We start from the raw sequence: 22,783 nt of genomic DNA, 5'->3' as shown, positions 1-22,783 counted from the left end.
GCTAGAAAAATATAGCCTATCCCTATGTCATGATGAGATTAGATTGGTGAAAGTTTGTCCAGAATGATATCGTTTTGCTACCTTTTCTTCTCCCCTGCTGCACAGGTAGGATGATGCACATAAATATAGCCTACATTATGTAAAGTCATTGCATAAATGTGTTTTTATTGTAAAAGTAAATGTGAAGTAAGCCTAATCTTATTGGAGCGGAGCGGACATTACAGGACATCACAGCAGAACCGTGTTACGGCTGTCTCTCATCTAAATCACGTTGTATCTGCAAGGGATATATATACCACCTGGGGTACATATATGTTTCACATAGGGTTGTGTTTGGATTTCTATGTTTTATTTTGGCCAATATTGAAATGTTCGAGAATTGCATGTTGTGTGAACAGAAACATTATTTCTATCTACCACTTTAAGCAATTTAGGCTGATTTGGTTGATATTTATTCTCGAAATGTATTAGTCTCAATGCATGCTGGGAGATTTGAGGGAGTGAGAGAGAGAGAGAGAGAGGGGGAGAGAACAGCTTTTTTCCCATTTGTGCTGCACGGGTATTGCTGCCGAGGACAGAGAGAGATGGAGAGAGCTTGTCGACAGATCATCTGTGTTGCCAATGACCCTCCGGGTTATGGGAGGTGAAGGTGAATAGCCTATTGCAAGTAGGCTACAATGTCTACTTTTCTCAATTCATTTGCCATTAACCCCTCTTTGCGATGTGATAAAAGTTTCTCAGTGAATTATAGTTGATTGCCTCACTGAATTATCTGCTAATACCCCATTTTAGCAGCAGAATTTGATGTCCTGGTGTGGCACGTCCATGCGTAATGACATAACCAAAAGGAATTTCTCTGCACTGCGCTGTCTGGATAGGCCAAGCACAAAGATCGACAGATAGGACCGCCAAAGAGAAACAATGCACCGGGACATACTAAACAGTTTGGACAGGAGGGGTGTAAATGAAACAACTCAGTAGTTGTTGAAGTCCGAAAAGCAAACATAAAAAAAAAAAAAAAAAAAGTGTATTTTTATCGAATCAAAATTGTATACCCCTCAAAATAAAGAGAGTGTACCCTCCCTCAGACTAAATTTAAAACAGGATGACCCTCCCCTATTTTCCTCCAGTGGACCCTTCCCTAAATAACAAACGGTCCCTAACTATTTTTTTTCCATCGCGCGAAAGAGAGGGAGAGAGAGAGAGAGAGAGAGGGGGGGGAGAGAGTGTGAGATGGCAGAGGAGAGCTGTGCGTAAATACGCACAATATCCGCGGCGCACTGAATAAGGCCTGGTTTTGAAAAGCGCTAAGCGCTAAATTAACACCAGGTGGGAAGATATCGTTAGGCCGGTATTTAAGGCCGAAACGCCCATTCTGGCCTATTCTGGCACTGCGCCACGCCTCTTTGGCGTAAAACGCATTTCGGGGCCTAAAACCACGTTGCTATCTTCCAGAGGCAGGCGCAAGGCACGTTTTTTTTGCGTTTAACGCCAGTTTTTGTGCCTAAGGCCTGTGGGATAATAGGGCCCTATAAACCATCTGTGTCGTGAAAAATGCTGCCACCAGATTAAAGAAAAGACACTATGACTGATGCTTTTTATGTAGCCTAATGTGCGCGACTGCGCCTTTGTTTTCCTTATTATTGGCTCTGTCAGATGGCTCTGTCCAGCAGCTGCAGTAGCTAGCTCAACTCCAAAGTCTCTTTGGCTTATAGTGGGACTCCCGGCTAGCGCGGTTAGCTTACCGTTAGCGAGTTGTTTTTTGGAGTTAAATACACAATCCCTGGATGTTTAATTTCGGGTAAAGGGGTTTCCATTAGTTTTTATATGTTTACGCCAGCTCTGTGAGTATGAAGTGCTTTTGCGGGGCTGTTTGATCACAAGCCACAGACTGTAAATGTCACAAGCAGTTTGTCTGCCAAGCGGCCGAGCCTGAAGTGTAGGCCGTGCTACGAGCTAATGCTGAGCTGACGCTAACGCTAACGCTAACACTCGCTAACAACAGCTAACATAAACAACAAACAAATCTGCGGCAGAGTAATCACTCTGATTGGCTGGTCAGCGGCAGAGAAATCGCTCTGATTGGCTGGTCAGCGGTAGCGAGAACAGCGCAGGAGAATAGAGGCCAGACACAAAACGCTCTGCTCATTTTCCAACTTCATCTCATCTTATCATTCCAAAACACAGATATTTGAACAACAATGCACCTTTGGGAAAGAGCATTGAGCCTGTGGCTGCATGAGATCACATTTAGTGCAGTTTCTCCTTATTTTTACACCTCCGTCTCTTTCTCTCTTCTTACACAAGCAAAAGACCAGACATGGGCTGACATACATACCAGCCCCATTTGCAACATTTGATCAGACTCTCGATTAGATAGCTACATTATTAGCTACATTATTACCAAACCGTTTAAGCGAGCGAAATGGTCGGCAAACGCTGTTTTGTTGCATGAATCAGGTCTCACGCAGGCGCAGAACGTACGTGCTAGCTGCCCGTCAGCTGTTGTGTTTGCGCTGTGTTCAAATGCTACTTTTTGGCCCCGACACAGGAGACATGGGGCCTGTACCACAAAGCAAGATTACTGGCTTAGCGAGGTAACTTCAGGTTGAACCCCAGTTTTGCCGTACCACGATGCTAGTTAACTTCTTATCGAGATAGATCACCATAGCAACTTATGCTCTACGGCTAACCTGCTTTCTAGCAGGTTAAGTTCAGAGGATAAGATCAAAACCCATGAAAGACCCACCTGCTTACCAATCAGCTCTCTGGAAACAGCGAGTCACCATTCATATGGTCCCCATATGAAAAATACATTGCATTCAAATGAAAAAGAAAAAGAAAAAGAAAAAAGAAAAAAAAAGGACTAAAGCCTTGCACTTGTTGCAGGCTACATTTAAATTAAGCCCTACTTACCACTTTGGAATATGTTTTTATATATTCATTTTTTTGCTCTCAAGTAGCCTAGATACGTTGTTTGACCCCGCCGATCGATTGCAGCTGAATAGTGAGTGGAGAAATATCACTAAACCGGCATAAAAAGGTTACATAAACGTCTCCAAAGCGCACGATGCCGTGTGCGCAACGGAGCTGAGACTGACGTTGGGTTGGAATTAAAATGGTCATGCATGCTAGAATAGCCTACTACATCTAAGCAATTTAATATGGGATCACCTGCACACAGGCGATCCCATATTAAGATGATTCATATCTAGACTACTCCTGCATTTTGCAGCTGCAACTGTGTTGCTTTTGGCCTGTATGATGTGATTGAACTTCATATTTCCAGCATCATTATATGAAATATGGAGATATGCGGCTCTGCTGACAATAGCCTATATAGGCCTATGTGACCACAAAATAGGCTATTTTTTATAAATGAAATCTATGCCCACACGTACCGTGTCGATTCAGTTCAGAAGCATTTTTTAATTTAATTATCATTCTTTTTGTTATTAATTAGCCTATAGGAATGATTCAATCAGTGCGACTAAACACATCATGAGATCATTATTATTCATTGAGCCTAAATGGTCTATACATACGGATTTTGGACTGAGATAGATTACACATTGCTTCCACAAAAGACATGCCGGTTTTATTGAGTTTATTGAGAGGGTGAATTGAGCTGCTGTAGATAGCCTACGTGGAGGCAGAAACCGCTCTTCAAAGAAATTACTGGTGTGGATAAAAGTGGTAACTTTAGACAGTCATTCACGAACAGACTAATAATATCCAACGCGGATTTTTATTTGCGGTTTCAATCAATGAGGAAATAGGCGTGTCGGGCGCTGTAGAAGTTGGAGCAGTCCATATTGCATTGTGATTGGCAGTTGTTAAAAACCACGCCTCTTTTGCGAGCACGAGCTCCAGTGCACGGGCATTTTCATGTGCACGAGCTCTTGGCTTGATTAGAAAAACCTGGTTCCAGTTAACGAGTGGCAATCGACGTTCGTGGTACAAGTTAACTACAATCGAGCTGATCTGGTTTAGACAAACCAGATCAAGGGACAGATCCATGACGTGATGCATCGCCCGGACTCTAGTTACCGCTAGTCCTTTCTACTTATCCCAGTGTGTCTGGGGCTTTAGGTCATCTCATTTCATATGATACTAGAAACTTCACTCTGTCTGTGGAGCCCTCTACAGCCTGTGAAAGACAGTAACGAGAATCGGACCAAATGCCATCATGTCACCTAACTCATCGCGGGTCCACCAGAAACGTTCCCAAGGGCCGCAAATGGTCCGCGGAATCCACCTTGAGATCCCCTGGCTAGGCCTACATGATTGTGAGGTAGATATCATCTCCTCGCCCCTCCTGGTGAAATGGATTTGTCTGACTGATATCATCCAGAGCAGAGACATTGGAGCATTCAGGAATGGCACAGAGGGTTCCTGGAAGAAGGAGCGCTTTGATTAGATGAAGCCTAATCTCATAGTCTAGGGCATGAGATTAGAAATCTGCCCCAATCATATCCTGTTTACTCTGGGATATCTTTTAATAATGCTACGTGGAATTTAATTTAAGAGTTTAATTTAAAACAACAACAAAAAACAAAGCTGGACAAAACAGACTATTATGGTTGAACATGCCGAATGAAGAATGGGCAGAATAAGAAAAAGGACACCAGGCAATTACTTGTTAAGGAACATTAAAGGGGGACTTACCCCTCCAGATATGTGACAAAACGGCATGCTGCTTGATTTGAAAAAACCTATGGGAAAAACCAAGAAAAGAAGGCGAAGGAGCGTCTTCTCTTGTCTCACTATACTCTTTGGCTGTGTTCAGGCCGGAAATTTCTGATTTTGTTTTACCGGAAACGGCGCCATGACAGTTTGCCCACCGCATCAAGAAAAACGTTATATGAGAGCTACAAAATCTTTATAAATATCAACAACTAGCCAACGCTGGTGGCCTGTATGGAAACAGCGTTGCTCAAAATGGTTGAAAGTTATATCAATTTGGTCATTCAGTGGCAAACTACTTCACTGCCATTTACTCAATGTAACTATCACTAGCCCACAGCAGAAGCACAATCCATCTTCTTCTTTTTTCAGTTAGGCACGGGTTAGTGCGTTGCTGCCCCATACTGGTGTGGCTAGGTCAATGCATTCACCCCCCGCTCACCACAGTCACAAATCATTAACATAGTAGTACACACTGATAGCATAGGTTAGGTTAGCTAGGTTAGCTTATGTAAATTACGTAAATTATAAACATCATTCAGCTCCTTATTTTCTGTGTAGCAGTGCTAGTGGTCAAAAAACGTGGGTAGCAGGGCAGCGGCATGTTGTGTGCCGCCCTCCCCTGCATATCTGTCCTCCGCCCATAGCCGAAGTAGGCTATAACGTATAACGTTAAAATAAAACCATACACGGAACTTTGAAACTGGTTATGAAATACTGGTGCCTCTAATGACCTACAGTGTACATGGGCAAATGTGACAATCGGCCAGGAGAATGGATACCACTTTGTTGTTACTCAAACTCACATGCATGCACTGCGCGAGGGACGGGAGAGGCGCTACGGGGAGAACCCCAGCGGCAACTCACCAGGCAAGACCGCGGCTTCGCTAAACCCACGCCTCCGGCCTAGCGGAGCTGACGTTACACACAACTACAAAGGGCTTCCCGAGGAGCGGACTTTTTCTCTCTCAAAACAATTGAAAACCGGCGTCATGTTAAAGCTGAGCAAGGACATCGATTTTATTTCACCAGAGCCGAAGGCAGCAACCCAAAAGAAATAACATCCAGCATTGACAGTCAGTAGATACAGTAGATACGACTCAACCCGGGCTGTCCAGGTTTTTGATCGGTAGAATGAGACAAAAAAGCGAGACGAGCTGTGCGGGGCCGCGTTGATACCAGCGGTGGAAATGGGCCATAAGTGGTAGATAGAAATAATATTTATGTTAACACAACATGCAATTCTAGAACATTTCAATATTGGACAAAATAAAACATAAAAATCAAAACACAACCCTATGTGAAACTTACATGTAATCCAGGTCGTATACTGTATAGCCGTCGCAAATACAACATGTTATAGTGAAGTGGTAAGTATGACAACCGCAACACCGTCAATAGTGAAGTGGGAAGTTTGACAACCATAACATGGTTCTACTGTGATGTCCACTCCAACAAGACTTTAGCTTACTTGACACGTACTTTTTCAATAAAAACCTATTTATGCCATGACTTTACATAATGTATATTTATGTCGCAAAATTTTGCCTGCCAGCCTATGGAAAGTGTAACTGGCACAGACTGGCAGCCTATGGAAAGTGTAACAGACACAGACTGGCAGCCTATGGAAAGTGTAACAGACACAGACTGGAAGCCTATGGAAAGTGTAACAGACACAGACTGGCAGCCTATGGAAAGTGTAACAGACACAGACTGGCAGCCTATGGAAAGTGTAACTGACACAGACTTGGCAGCCTTTTGGAAAGTGTAACTGACACAGACTGGCACCCTATGGAAAGTGTAACAGACACAGACTGGGAGCCTATGGAAAGTGTAACTGACACAGACTTGGCAGCCTTTTGGAAAGTGTAACTGACACAGACTGGCAGCCTATGGAAAGTGTAACAGACACAGACTGGGAGCCTTTTGGAAAGTGTAACTGACACAGACTTGCAGTCTATGGAAAGTGTAACAGACAGAGACTAGCAGCCTATGGAAAGTGTAACTGACACAGACTGGCAGCCTAAGGAAGGTGTAACTGACACAGACTGGCAGTGGCAGCCTATGGAAAGTGTAACAGACACAGACTGGCAGCCTATGGAAAGTGTAACAGACACAGACTGGCAGCCTATGGAAAGTGTAACAGACACAGACTGGAAGCCTATGGAAAGTGTAACAGACACAGACTGGCAGCCTATGGAAAGTGTAACAGACACAGACAGCAGCCTATGGAAAGTGTAACTGACACAGACTGGCAGCCTATGGAAAGTGTAACTGACACAGACTGGCAGTGGCAGCCTATGGAAAGTGTAACTGACACAGACTAGCAGCCTATGGAAAGTGTAACTGACACAGACTAGCAGCCTATGGAAAGTGTAACAGACAGACTGGCAGCCTATGGAAAGTGTAACAGACAGACTGGCAGCCTATGGAAAGTGTAACTGACACAGACTGGCAGCCTATGGAAAGTGTAACTGGCACAGACTGGCAGCCTATGGAAAGTGTAACTGACACAGACTGGCAGCCTATGGAAAGTGTAACTGCAATGACCTTGTGTAGACTAGTGCGGTCTGGATGATCTTGTGTTGGGCAGTAGATTCACTATAAGTAGCGTCACTAGTATTTACTACATGCGGTAGATTCACTCCTTTTGAATCAATTGACATTTTCAGTAGGGGAGCTGCTTCCCCCCCCCAATATCTTGTTTTTTTTATTTTTCAGAACAGTGCATAGACAAGACAAACGAACATGCTCAGACACAGGGACAAAAACATATATATATTATCGACATTCAATATTACAACGTGATTGCCAGCCACATACTGTAAGGTGCTTATGTGCTCCCCAGTGTGAGAGACTGTTGCACAATTGTGGAGAGGTCTCCGAGCAGCCGAAGATGGCGAGTTCTGCCTCCGGCTGAATGGTTATTTTGTAGGCCTTAGAGTACCAGTCAAATATTTTGGCCCAGAATTCCATCAGTGAAGGGCAGAAGCAGAAGGCATGAGACAGAGTGCCCTCTGACACCTGACACCTGTCATACAGTGGTGAGGCAGAAGAGAAGATGCAGAGCTGCTTTATTGACCAGGTAGCGCTGTAGCGTCCACAAATGCTACAAGCTACAGTTTCCTAGGCGAGAAAAGAGAGAAATATCTCTGCTGTGATCTGGAAGAACACAGCATAAGATGTGAGGGATCACATTAGCCTACTGTATGTGTAGCTGTAGCATAGCTGCTACAGCACGCTCCTGTAGGTTCTCTCTCTACAACATCCGCAAAATCCGTCCCTTTCTCACAAGAGAAGCGACTCAACTCCTGGTCCAGTCTCTTGTCTCCTCCCGCCTGGACTACTGCAACGTGCTCCTGGCCGGCCTACCTGCCACCGACATCCGATCGCTTCAGCTCATTCAGAACGCTGCAGCCCGTCTGGTATTCAACCAACCCAAATTCTCTCACGTCACTCCCCTCTTCCAGGAGCTCCACTGGCTTCCCATCTCGGCCCGCATCAAATTCAAGACACTGGTACTGGCCTACAGGGCAGTACACCAGTCAGCTCCCCTGTACCTGCAATCCATGGTCAGGTTCCAAACCTCTCAGCGCTCCCTTCGCTCCTCCACCAGTGCAGGTCGCCTCCCCCCTCCTTCACTACGGGGGCTCAAAAGTCGCTCATCCCGATCTCGACTCTTCTCGTCCCTGGCACCTCAATGGTGGAACGAGCTTCCACCTTCGGTCAGGACAGCTGAATCACTGCCGATCTTTCGGAAAAGACTCCATCTTGGCCCTTCTTGATCTAACTTCGTTCTCTCTCTTTCCTTATTAACACATTCACTGCCAGCCGTTTTTTTTTTACTGTAGGTAGGTTCTGCCAGAGGGTTTTTTTGAGGATTCTGGCTCATCTTTCAAGACCCGAGGATTCTTTTCTGCTAAGATTTTGTGAACACACAATATCTCAAAAGAACTAATAGAATGTGTGCTTTCTCTGTCTAAAAGAGTTAGTTTGTAGAGTTAGTAGTTATGTAAGCATTAGCAGTTGAATACAGCATGGTTTCAGCGTCAGAAAAATTATTCAGAGATAAACGGCTTTTTGTGAAATTCGATAGAACAGTCACTTTAACCATTCATTTTTGGCATCAGTAAGACGTCAGACATCTAAACAATAGTTTTGAACAGTAATTTCCTCCATAACAGCAGGAAACCCCCCTCTGCTTCCAACTCCTCCCTCCGTGTGTGTCTTCTTGGCTGCAGCGGCCGTGTCACAAGCTCGTTTCTGCTGCTGTAACCTCGCGTCACCAGTCTCATTGCTTTGCTGCTGCTGTGCCTGTCTGCGCGGCCGCTCTTTGAGGAAGTCTGGATGGACTCGCTCGCTTCTTGGAGTTTTGGTTGAGAGCTTTGATGAAGCTTTTGCGATTCTGGTCATATTTATGCTGCGTGTTTCAAAGTGTGTTCCACCCGTAATCTATTATGCAAATTTGCAATCCCGCACCGCCAGCAATCAGCGCGAAAACGAAAGCGTTTTCGCCAATCCATTTTCATGAGAATGGCTTCAGTCACACTGCTTTTTGCTTGCCTTCCTCTAGTCAGGAAAGCACTGTCGCCACTTAGTGGGTCGGTGGAATGGGTTGTACACGTTGTACACGTCCAATACTTATATAAGAGATGTAAAAGGGTTAGATGCACATCCCACCGTCAAAAAAACAAAATCGATTTTTTTGATGTAAAAACACGTCATTGGCAGTGAATGGTTGGATTTTGTTTGACGTAAAAACACGTCATTGGCAGTGAACGTGTTAAAAAAAAAAAAAAAACTAACCTAAACTTGTACCACTGTTCCTTCAGAAGTTGTAGTTGTCATAGACTGTGCTCCATAGTTGATTGCTCTATTGCTGACAAAAAATGTGTTATTGTAAGTCGCTTTGGATAAAAGCGTCTGCCAAATGACGTAATGTAATGTAATGTAGCTGTCAGAAGCACTTCATTATGATGGTGACAAACCAAGACCCAGACTACATACTGGTGTTTTTCTCCTCATTTGAACTCATATAAGTCCAGTGTGGACGTTTTTATTTTCCTTTAGTCCTCAGTTCTATGTGAAATATTCTGATCATGACTAGCTCATATCATGAAGTTAATTCTTCCATCATAATGTCTGAAATGACAGCTGCTCCACCATCAAATCTGTGGTCATATATGCAGTGGTGGAAATGGGGGGGGGGGCGCCTGGGAACAGAGTTCCCAGAGTAAACCTTGAGAGGGAACTGCGAGAACGAGAGGGGGAACGACATTCCTCCTCAGGTCCCCCTTAAAACATGTCTTGTAATGCAGTGGAGAGCAGAGCAGTGGAGAGCAGAGCAGAGCAGTGGAGAGCAGAGCAGTAGAGAGCAGAGCAGTAGAGAGCAGAGCAGAGCAGTGGAGAGCAGAGCAGTGGAGAGCAGAGCAGAGCAGTGGAGAGCAGAGCAGAGCAGTGGAGAGCAGAGCAGTGGAGAGCAGCAGAGCAGTGGAGAGGAGGCAGCATGAAAGGAGCAGAGAATAGTAGGAGAACATGTATTTGGAAGCTGAATAAGCAGCGTCAATATCAATGTGTCATCAAGTCTGTCATGAATAAAATCAAGGGGAAATAATCAGTAGAGCTCAGCAATCTAAGTAACTTTTATTAGTGATTTTTACGTACCTGTAATGGTATGATGAGAAAAATCAATAATAAAAAACAGTCAACCATTCAGAAATGGTGGGGGGCATGCCGCGCCGCGTCCAGGGTCCCCATCCTGCTTAAGTAGGGTTCCCAGAGTGCTCGGAGTCCTCTCTGAACTTCCCTACAGCTGTGCAACAGTCTCTGACACTGGGGACAATTGTTGCCAAAAAACGAATTTTGAAGGAATGGAAGTCCCCCTCTTCACCTCGTTTTCAATTGTGGTTAATGGACATGATCTGTGTTGTACGGATGGAGAGGCTCAGGTTCCTGAGAACCGATTCACTTGGAAAATTTCTGGCGGTCTGGGACCCGTTTCTGGCCTACCTCGAGGAGGTTAGGAGAGATGGGTGACTCGCCTGGCTGGATTCTAAGGGACACCCCACGTTTTTCTCTTTTCTTTTAAGCACATATGCGCCTTGTGTGGCTGGTACCACCACGTTGTGATATTGAATGTTGATTATGTTTGTATGTTTTTTTCTTTTCTTTTCTTTCTTTTCTTTTCCTGTGCCTGAGCCTGTTTGTTTTGTCTTGTTTGTGTAACTGTTCTATTGAAAAATTGTAGAGAAAAAAAAAAAAAAAAAAAAAGTAGGGTTCCCAGAGTATAACCTGGCCATTTCCAACACTATACTACTGTATGTGTAACTGAAAAAACCTGTTTCAGACATTTTATGCGATTCCCAAACTACACCAGGAAATGATCAAATTAATTATTCCTACTTGACTTTCAGTTCTGCAGAAGAAACTCTGTTTATTGTGCACAAAGCCAGTCTAGTTTCTAAAGAGCAGCAGATGATTCAAGATAGGTCCTCCATGACAAAACACTTTCAGTGAAGAAAAGTGCAACGATAGAGATCGCTTGGCAAATGTTGTCCATGCACACTGTCCTTCAGGCTTTGCATCTAAATATTCACTTCATTCATACATTTAAAGGATGGCTTTACCGATACTCAACCCACTTTGTATTACATAATCTCGGTAATATAAGCACATGGGCAGTGTTTACCTTCTGTATATGTTTTACTCATGGAGAAAAATCCTCCTGCAGAAACTCCGCCCCCACCAGTTGCAAGTCATTAAGGCTCGTTAAAGCTCTGATGCGATTGGATGTGTACCTACTTAAAAAATAAAACTAAACAACAGCGCCCTCAGAGCAGATTCTGCATCTCGAGCAGAACTTCCGCAGCTCTGTTGTGACATAAAACGTGTCACAACGGAACACTTTGCCAGAGGAGGAAATGGGAGATCTCCATGAGGAAAACAGAGACAGAAGGTAAACACTGCCCATGTGCTTAATGAGTTTCATTAACAACAGGGTTGTCATTCATTCTTTCCATCTCCACTGTTTCTTCTTTGGTAACACTGCTGCTTCACTTGACTTTTGAGTCCACATCTGCTCTAAACATGAACACTGCACTTTGTTGTGAGTTTAGGGGGGAAATCATCCCAGTTATAACGCCATATTAGTTTGACATTTTCTCTAGCAGCTTTGATAGACTTCCTGGAATTAAAGGAGAATTTCGGTTTTTTACACCACGGTCCTCATTTCCAGCTTAAAATATGATGTTTTACTCACCCAAATACCTTTGGTTTCATTCGGATCCCCACAGAAGATCTCAAAAGCTCCTCAAACAGCCTATAATTGGAGCATACGGGGCAAGCTCCATGATGCGCTCTGTAAATAACACTTTTTCAGTCACGCCGCGGTCCATATCCTTATTATATGATACATATATACACGTGAGGCTGTTTGTACGCCTCCGGGCTGTTCAGGTCTCCTCATACGGGGTCTGTGAACCGTGAGAGTTACAGCGTCCACATGAACACCACCAATCACCATTTATTCTCGGCCGTGCAGCGGCTTGTTCGTCCTGCTGTCCCTCTCTCTCCTCGTCCGCTCTTCAATTTCGGCCAACTCTGCAAGCATATACTCTGGCTCAAATCGATAAGGGCGGCCATCGTTTCACAAAATCTTCAAGTTGTTGTGAACAAGACAATAATCACGAGGGGAATATCTCCTGTAACTTCAGAGCAGCCGGTGTGGAAACTCTCACGAGACTTGAACGGGACGAACGAGATTTGGATTCACAGACCCCGTATGAGGAGACCTGAACAGCCCGGAGGCATACAAACAGCCTCACGTGTATATATGTATCATATAATAAGGATATGGAGCGCGGCGTGACTGAAAAAGTGTTATTTACAGAGCGCATCATGGAGCTTGCCCCGTATGCTCCAATTATAGGCTGTTTGAGGAGTGTACTCAGTGCGACAGATCTTCTGTGGGGATCCGAATGAAACCAAAGGTATTTGGGTGAGTAAAACATAATATTTTAAGCTGGAAATGAGGACCGTGGTGTAAAAAACCGAAATTCTCCTTTAATATACTGTAGAAGAATAACTTTTTGAAAAAGAAAAAAAATAACTTTATTGATCTTTGCAAACATTCACATTGATCACACATCAAATCAGTAAAACGAAATGGTTCAATCTTCCATCTACATAACTCACTTCATGCACACAATCAATCTGTTGGAAGGTAAACAATGAATCCTCTCTATTGATTATAATAATGATTTATAATAATCAGGATGACATTTGTAGTTCACTTTTCTCAACAAACGTACAAACATCAACATATTAACATCTCTTAATAACAACTATAATAAAGGGAGGAAGGCTCCATTAAGGCCCATGCAGTGGAACAGAAACGGCAGACATGATGACAGCAACAATACAAATATGCAACAAAGATAAGAAATGTCTGCTTGGATGCTCTGTCTTACTGACTCGTACTGATTGATATCATTTGCTAGTGTTTCTCCATTGTTTGCTTTTTGACTCTTATTTCATATTTCCTATTGCTCTTGTGTTTGTGTGTGTGTGTGCGTGTGTGTGTGTGTTTGTGTGTGTGCGTGTGCGTGTGTGTTTATGCCATGTTCATATTTATTGAGTGTTGCTTTCACACGAGTGACAATCAACATCTTGAATCTTGAACAACACAAAAGTGATTCAACCTATTATCCAATATTGATCAAGTCTTTTCCATTGTTTATCCTGTTGCACAGGAAGTGACACGTTTTACTTTTCTACTTTTTTGGGAATCAACATCAGAAGAAGAGCTGTATAGTTAACATGAGCAGTGATAGCCACCATGGCTGAACAGACAGAGAAGAGAAACTCAAACTGCATCAACACAAAATACAAGCTCAACCCACACTGTTTGATTGACAGGTGATCTGTGGGAAGTGTGACACAAATATGGAGTGTCCCCCCCCCCCCCCCCCTAATAATCTAACGTCCAAGACATGTCATTGTTTCCAAATCCACATTGATGTACATCTCCTGTTCTGCTAATATTCTTATATGAGACTGCCACTGATACCAGGGACCCGCTCCACTCCACCTCCCAGTAGCACCGTCCAGTCAGAGCCTCTCTACTCAGGACCTGAGGGATGTTGATGAACCTGTCTGGGTGATGAGAATATGACTGTTCTTCTCCCACACGTGTTGCTTTTCTGTGTTTGCTGTGTTTGGATCCAGTGTGATCTGAAGTGAATATTGTAAGAAGGCAGCTCTGGTCTTGGGCTCTGGTTGTGGTGGTAACATATCCACGTCAGTCACTGTCAGTGAGATCTTAGACTTATGCCATTCCTCTGTCAGAATGTCCTGTAGTTTATCTCTAGCCTCTGACACAGCTGCAGTCACATCCTCAAAGTAGCGCAGAGGACGGGTATGGATCCTGGATGAGTCTGTAACTTCACTGAGACGTGACAGTGAGGAGTAACTGTGTAGAAAGTGGATGTGATCCTCTGTGTGTGAGAGCTGCTCCAGCTCAGCATCTTTCCTCCTCAGTTCAGAGATCTCCTGCTTCAGTTTCTTCTGAAGTTCTTCGGCCCGACTCGCTTCCGCTTTCTACTGTGATCTGATCTACTCCTTCATCTCAGAGCTTCATTTCTCAATGAGACGTACCAGCTCAGTGAAGATCTTCTCAGTGTCCTTCACTGCTTTATCAGCAGGTTGATCCATAGCCTCCACCTCCTGTTGAAGCACCTTCACATTTGTCTCTCTGTCCTGGAGTCTCTGGTGGATTTTTTGCCAACTCACTCCGAGCTCTTTCTGCCTCTCGGCCCTTTCTGCGGCAGCTGAGACCGTGTCATCCACAGAGCACAGATAACAGATACACTGCTGATCAGTATGGCAGAACATCTTCATCACCTCGTCATGAAGAGAGCAGATGTTCTCCTGAAGCATCACGGTGGCTTCTACCAGCCTGTGTTTCTTTAATGGAGCTACTGTACATCATAGTGAAGCTGGAGGTGCTGCTCACAGTAAGAGGCCAGACATACCAGACAGGACTTGAGGGCTTTCAGCTTTCTTCCAGTGCAGACATCACAGGCCACATCTCCAGGTCCAGCATAGCAGAGATCAGGAGGAGCAGCTTGGAGTCCAGTCTTCTTCAGGTCCTCTACCAACTCTGCTAACATGGTGTTTTTCACCAGGACAGGCCTTGGTGTGAAGGTCTGTCTGCACTGGGGGCAGCTGTGGATGTTCTTCTGATCCTCTTCATCCCAGCAGCTTGTAATACAGCTCATGCAGTAGCTGTGCCCACAGGGAATAGTCACTGGATCCTTCAGTAGATCCAGACAGATCGAACAACAGAATTTTGCCCCGTCAAGCTGAATTCCTCCCTGCGCCATTTCACTTGTGAGTGAGTCAGATAGATTCACTTGCTCTCAACAGAAAAAAAGGTTGGGCTCTGATCCAAACCAAACATGAGTTCATTTTCCTTCATGTTCATTTGCTGATCTGCAGTGAATGGGCTTGTCAGCTCTGTCACTTCACGACATGTTGTGTACACCCATCTATAAACTGACAGATCTGTGAAAGGGGAGGGAACAGGAAATATGTAGACAGAGTGAACTGGCTGTGTTTGAGACCTGCGCTGCGTTCCATTACCCATACTTGTACTTCTTTCTTTTAGTATGTACTGCCGCTGCCCTCACAAAGTATGGAGTGTAGTGTGCAGCATGCATGCAAAATGCATACTATTGGGACACACTACATCTGTCGTCACGTGAGCTTCCTGAACTCTGACCTCTTGCTTTACTTTATGTCAGCTCTTGCTGCATCTGCTGTGAGCGCCTGCTGTGAGTGCCACGAGTGTTCTGTTGTCTTCCATGTCGGTGTCATGGAGGTGGGCGTGGATTATACACGCAGCTCAGTCAGTGCGACGTAACTTCCGCTGCGTAAAGGATTGTGGGGCAGATTGGCTGGCGCAGCATCATCGATCCATACTGCGAAATACGAGCTGATGTAGTACAACATCCTGGTACTCTTGGCATACTGCATCTGACATACTATGTATTGGGACATACTAATTCTTTTTTTTGCCTACTAAATAGCATGGAAGTATGGGTAATGGAACGCAGCTCAGGAAGAAGGAGGGGTTGGACTTTGCTTCATACCAGGAAGAGGAGCGGTGTTAAAGAGGCAGTGTGTGTTTAGCTCTCGTTTACAATATGAAGTGAAGATGATGAGAAAATACATAAGGAATAGCTACATTTAGGATAAATCCCCATCATTCAGATCCTGTTTTGGCGACTTGTGAAACTAGCTTTTGCATGAATAAACTTTGGGGGATGCTTGCATCATCACATCAGCAGTTTGAACTCGATCAACTTATCTGGTCTCCATTAAATAAATGAAAACAAGTCGTGGTAATCAGAGCCAGCCTTCTTTGTGATAAGATTGTCTGGTTCAATCAGACAATCAGACTGATTGCATGTCTTCCTCGAAATGTCCGTAGGCTGTTATTAAATTATTTATTAATATTTTATTCCTGATAGGACAGGTGTTCATATGCGTAATCCTCTGAAGTCTCCATGGTAGTAATAGCAGAAGTTGCGATGGTCTTTGATCTTCTATCTCCAAATTCCCGATAGATAGCCTAACTAAATAGGCTAAATAAATAAATACATAGGCCTAGCCTACATAAATAAATAAATACCTTTGTCCCTCTCTCTCTCTCCCGATCCCTCCCTCTTTCTTTCCCTCTCTCCTCGCACGGTGCACGCCCGAACGTAGCCTAAATGTAGGTCTAACAAAATGCATTCTTAATCATATATGAAAATATCTGGGAATTATTTCTTCCATCCCCAGAGGCTATTAGCCTACCGGAGTGTCTCCTGGCCAATCCAGGAGGCTTGGCATCACTATTTGGACCGTTTAATTTGTGGCTGTGTGAACACAAACGAACCAAGGCACAAATGCAACAATTATCAATATTAAGCCACTGAATCGGAACAAAGCAAACGACCTAGAGGTGTGAATACACCCTAATTCATGATTCTATTCTATTGTATTCTTTTTTTTTTATATATATATATATTAGGGACTGTCCGATATTTACGTGGGGTGGTGTAAAATATAATATATAATAAAAAAAAAATCAACTGCCCTCCCTGGCAATTATATTATTTTCTCTCTGCCCTCCCCCTGCACCTGGAAAAAAAAGATCTGCCCTCCACCACCCACAAGTTCACCCTTATAATTTTACACACAACTTTGTTTGAAATAAAACAGTAATATTAAATTTTTATCAGCAGCCTGTCGTATCTGGTGAGATAGTGAGAGCCATTGGATTGAAATTGTAGGCTATTCCTCATATATGAAGCAAGGGCAGCAATGTTTCAGTGATTTGTTATAGAAAATATAGCCTATATGCACGGCGGGTTCCTGTTGATTTAACAGGAAGCACCCCCACTCAATTCCTGGATGCCTATGGGATCCTGATTATGTTATTTGATCCCATAGCTCAACAATTGAGCCGAAATAGTCTGATATTGCTTTTGATTTCAGATTATATCACATACCTGAAAAAGGTCAGTCTGAAGGCATTAATTTGTTTCTGACTCCAGGAAAGTGGGATAACAGTAATTCCACAAACCTATACTACAGTGCAACCCGTTCTCACTCCGAGCGCGTAGCATATTGACGCTTTGTCCCGTCCCTTATGCGTCGCTTGTTACTAACATGGTACCCTTGAGCGACCCATGAAATGACTTGGGCTTTCCGACTAAACTCAATGTAAACCCATGGAAGTCATCTTTGACGGTTATGGCAACTGCTCCCCCATTAGCCTAACTGCTCCCCCATTAGTCAACTGCTCCCCCATTAGGGTCTAGAGGAGCTAACCTCTCCCAGACCCTAACCCTAAACCTAACCTCTCCCACCCCCCATGCCTAAACCTAAACTCCCCCAGACCCTAACCCTAACCCTAACCTCTCCCACCCTCCATGCCTAAACCTAACCTCCCCCAGACCCTAACCCTAAACCTAACCTCTCCCACCCCCCACGCCTAAACCTAACCTCCCCCCAGACCCTAATGGGGGAGCAGTTGACTAATGGGGGAGCAGTTAGGCTAATGGGGGAGCAGTTGACTAATGGGGGAGCAGTTAGGCTAATGGGGGAGCAGTTGCCATAAGCGTCAAAGATGACTTCCATGGGTTTGCATTGAGTTTAGTCGGAAAGCCCAAGTCATTTCATGGGTCGCTCAAGGGTACCATGTTAGTAACAAGTGACGCACAAGGGACAGGACAAAGCGTCAATATGCTACGCGCTCGGAGTGAGAACGTGTTGTACAGTGGCATGTCTGTAAAGGGGAGACTCGTGGGTACCCAGAGGCCATTCTCATTCCGCTATCTTGAGGTGAAAGGTCAAGGGACCCCTTTGCAAATCGAAGAAAAAAAAATCCCTTGTCAAAATTTTGCCTAACTTTGGAGCCTTATTTAGCCCCCTTGCCCACAAGCTAGCATGACTAGCTTTAAAAATGAGCTCACTACAGCCTCTGAAAGACAATGTCGGTCCACGTCCATGATTTTTGTGGTTAAAAAGTGTGTGTGTGTGGGGGGGAGGCAATATCTGGATATCTGGATTTTGAACGGGTGAGGGGGGGTGTCCCAAGTGGAAATTTCACCCTTGCCCTGCCCCACAAACATGACCTGGTTGGTACCAATGGATGCCTTCGGTCTTCTCGTTTAATATGATGAAACGTCACTCTGGCTTTAAAACGGAGCCTGCTGCAGCCTCTGAAAGACAGTAAGCCTGGAATTGGACCAGAAACATTCCCCAGGGCTGTAATTGGCCCGCGGGCCACACTTTGAGAACCCCTGCTTTAGAGGCACTTCCTCCTATTCTCTCCAGTTGAAAACACAGCCTGGGCCGAACCGGCCGGGGGGCCTCCGCCAAAAACACCAGAACACTTCCTCCATCACTGCACAATCATTACCACATGTTCCCCTCACTTCCACATGCTCTCTCGCCCCGTCTCTCTCTTATTTGTGTTTTTTCTTTTCTCCCTCAGTCTCTCTCTCTCTCTCTCTCTCTCTCTCTCACACCCACACACCATATTAGGTAAAACTTCATTGTTTGGGCAAGGTGCGTGTGTACTCTCTCTCTCTCTCTCTCTCTCTCTCTCTCTCTCTCTCTCTCTCTGACCATAATAATATAATTCAACCCACAGTGAGCAGTGGTGTTCATAAAAATTTTCGTGGCTAGTAATTATAGAGAACCGAAGTGTCTACTTCCTGATCAGCTACGAACCAGCCGCGGAAAAAATATGAATGGTGGTGAACGGCAAGAGGCGATACTTTTTTTTTTTTTAATTGTATCATGAAGTCCACGTGCACATTTGATCGATTTAAAAGATAACTTTGAAAGTCGCAGTTTGTCGTAAAACTGAGACCTAACATTTGGCTTTGTATGAAACCGCTCAAACAACCACTACTGTACATCTATGTTTAGCTTTGAATGAAATCGCTCACTCAACTACATCTCTCGTCTCGCACAATATCACGTCACACCAACATGGCCCAGCTGGCGGGAGAGAAAGTTAGGACGTTACTTCTGTGTAGTCTTTCTGATGTATACATATGTGTTGCAACAGTTTGATGAGATACTGCGACTTTCTTGACTTGCAAAGTTATCTTTTTAAATTGACAATCATCATTATGTGTTCATGGCACAGTTCACTCGGGATCAATAAATTATTGTGTCTCGCCGTTCGCCATCATATTTTTTCAGACACTGGTTCCCATAGGACCCTACCGTAAGGGGCGGGACTTTAGCTCTCTATTCCCCAATCCAGGGTCAAGACCACACAAGCATAGGAAGTACAGAAATGAACATCTCTTTCTCTCTCTCTCTCTCTCTCAGGTGCCAGAGAATGGAGTGTACTGGTGTGTCTCAGTGGTGCAGAGAAGAGTTGCCTCAGAAGAGTCTCCTTCTCTGGTCTGCAGCCACATCAGAGGGTGAGACAGCTTCTCTTTGGTTGGGAATGAGCCATCCCATGAGGGACAGACAGTGACCTGTGCTGGGAAAGCGGTCCCATACACTGCGATGCTGTTCTACATTGGCTTCGAGTGTGTTTGAGATGTTGTCTACTCGGTCTCTGGCCCTGTAGCTCCATCCTCTGTCTCCATCCCCCACGCGGTCGTGAAGCAAGATCTGCCAGAGGTTCTTTGGTCCAGTCCTCTGTGGAGCCCAGCCTCAGTTACACAGCGGCCTCTGAGAAAGAATTTGGCAAAAGTTTTTCCAAAATAACACCGCCCATCAACTGAAACAGGAGATAAACAGTTAGGTCTTAGCCAGTAAACAAACTAACACAGCTGTATTCCCAACTATCCCAAAGACAGTGCCCCCTCCCCCTTCCTTGGGCACCGTCCAGTAACTCCAACATGGGGAACAGTGGTCTGCCTTGATTTAGAGAAGGCTGCACATGCAGAAGTGCTTGTGATTACTACTGTCAATTAGCCAAGTGGTTCTCAACCTTTTTGAGCCGCGACCCCAAAAAAACCGGGGTTCATGACCCCCTGGGGTTGCAGCCAACCCCCCAAAATAATCTCACGACCCCCTGGCGGGTCCCAACCCCCAGGTTGAGAACCACTGAATTAGCCCACTTCCAGGGCTTAAAGTGGGCTTTGAACGGTCCGGAACGCACCTTTGAGTTACCTTCTTTTTCTTTCTTTTTTAAGGTGGACGTTTGTAGATTAATACAAACTAGCAAATGGAGCGTACTTGACTAGAAAGCTTGAATAATCCACTGACAAATTGTAGACCACTCAAATCTGTGTTCTTATTTTACTATACATCCCGGAACATGGCACTAATGGCATTAGCATTCTCCATCCACATACTCTTTAACATTGGCATTTAAGCTAACGCTATCATAACAAACATTACCAACGTGATTAACAAGACATACTGTATTTGGGTGATGATGATGGAACCCAGCCTGCCAGCTTTCAAACCATGTCAGGCTCATTTGAATTCAATAGACCTAAAAGCAAAGGAAAGTGCAGTGCATTGTAGGACGTGAAATGCTATGCTAAATATAACAGCAGTTCAGTTTTATTTGTTGCCAAGATACAAAGTACATACAGTAGTAAGCAAAGTCATGGTTGTAGCAGGGCTTGGAGAAAATACACTTATCACGTAAAAAGGACAGTGCCCCCCAAAAATAAATGACTAGAAATAATAGGCTATTAGTGCAGTTAGTTGGAAGCAAAATACAAGTGTCCTACATACAGTAAAACATTGTAATTAAGAGAATTAAATGCTACTATTAACCCAATTCATTCTTTAGTTTCCTTATAGGTGATCAGGGTGACGTCACTGCCACCCAAAAATACGTAACCCCATGGCAGTTAACTAGTATGAGTTGTGCCAAACAAACATTAATATCTCAAAAAGTATACATCATATCGCTTATATTCAAGATTCAAGATTCAAGATTTTTATTGTCACTCCGTAGTACAAGTATCATGTCTGAAATTCTTGTGCTGTGAACTCCGTTTACAACATAGTACAAATATAACAGGGAATATGAGTGCAAAAACAACAAGAGACTCAACAAGCAATAAGGCAGTAGAGTGATAAGACAAGTCAGAGACAGTGGCATATTCACTGCACATAGGTGCACATGTCATGTGCATACTTTGGACGTACTTAAACATTTTAAATTCGACGTATTTGACGTACAGGTGCAAATAGCATATACCTAATTAAACATACAATTAAACATTAGACATACATAATGGTAGCATCTACAGTGCGGTACAGTACAGCTACTACACTATTTGTGTATGTTAAGGAGTCTCGTGGCCTGCGGGAAGAAACTGTCCCTCAAGCGATTTGTGCGTGCTTTTGGGACCCTGTATCTTCTCCCTGAGGGTAACAGGGAGAACAGGCTGTTGTGGGGATGGTTTGTGTCTTTGATGATCTTCAGGGACCTCCTGAGGCACCGCTGGCTATATAGTTCCTGCAGTTCTGGCAGCTCACATCCTGTTACGTGCTGGGCCACGCGTCTCACTCTTCGAGCGCCCTGCGGTGGTCCATGGTACCAGGTGGTGAAGCAGCCAGTCAGCAGGCTTTCAATGGTACCTCTGTAGAAGTCCCTAAGGATTTCTGGCCTTAGCCCAAATTTCTTTAGGCGCCTGAGTCCATGTAGTCGCTGTTGGGCCTTTTTGACAACAGTGGCGGTGTGACCGGCCCATGTCAGGTCCTGGTGGATGTTGACTCCCAGGTACTTGAAGCTGTCCACCCTTTCCACCACTGTGCCGTTGATGGTGCTTGGGGGGTGTGCGCCCCCCGCCCCCCTCCTGTAGTCTACAATGATCTCCTTGGTCTTGGAGACGTTCAGAGAGAGGTGGTTGTCCTGGCACCACTGTTCTAGGGCCTTCACCTCCTCTCTGTAGGCCGTCTCGTCGCCCCTGGAGATCAGCCCCACGACTGCTGTGTCGTCTACAAACTTCACGATTGTGTTAGAGATTTGAGTCGCCACGCAGTCGTGGGTGTAGAGGTCGTACCAGAAGGGGCTGGAGACGCATTCTGAGTGAGAGCAGAAGTAGCGCAAGAGGTTGATGTATATATGCATGTCGTTTTAAAGTTGTGTGAACTGTCACAGTTTTTTAATTGTAAACACGGTCAGCCGGCTAGAGTCAGACGCTCAAACTGAGGCTCCATAGGGTTCCATTGCCGTTGTCACCCAGTGACACGGTTTGTTTACCAAAATGCTGCTCGGCTGATCCCTCGTATTAGCAATAAATAAACAAATAAAAATCAATTCATAAATTCATAAATAATGAATAAATACATTTTGGACACATTCCAGTATATGACTGGTGTATTGTAATATAACACACACACACACACACACACACACACACACACACACACACACAGACACACACACACACACATTAGCCTTGCGTGGATAAAAGGAAGAAGAAAAACAATTTCAAAAGAGTGCACTTGCCGACCATGGACCAATAGCAGGCAGAGCTGCGGCTCTGGGAATCCCCCCGTCTCGTGTCGTCTCGCGTGAGCTGCTCAAGGACCCCAAGATGGCAACAGA

General features: G+C 44.6%; 1 pseudogene across 1 annotated transcript; it reads right to left on the bottom strand.

Annotated features, from left to right (window-relative positions):
* Positions 1 to 12,137: 12,137 nt before the first annotated feature.
* Positions 12,138 to 15,068, bottom strand: LOC310800260 (tripartite motif-containing protein 16-like; annotated as a pseudogene). The gene is made up of 3 exons: positions 14,341 to 15,068; positions 13,754 to 14,283; positions 12,138 to 12,158 (listed from the first exon to the last, which is right to left on the bottom strand). The product of its transcript is annotated as a tripartite motif-containing protein 16-like (transcript).
* Positions 15,069 to 22,783: the final 7,715 nt, after the last annotated feature.

Source organism: Poromitra crassiceps (genome assembly GCF_964638095.1).
Source record: "Poromitra crassiceps genome assembly, chromosome: 2".
In the NCBI taxonomy this organism is placed as follows: Eukaryota; Metazoa; Chordata; class Actinopteri; order Beryciformes; family Melamphaidae; genus Poromitra; species Poromitra crassiceps.
This window is presented reverse-complemented; position numbering and strand designations above follow the sequence as displayed.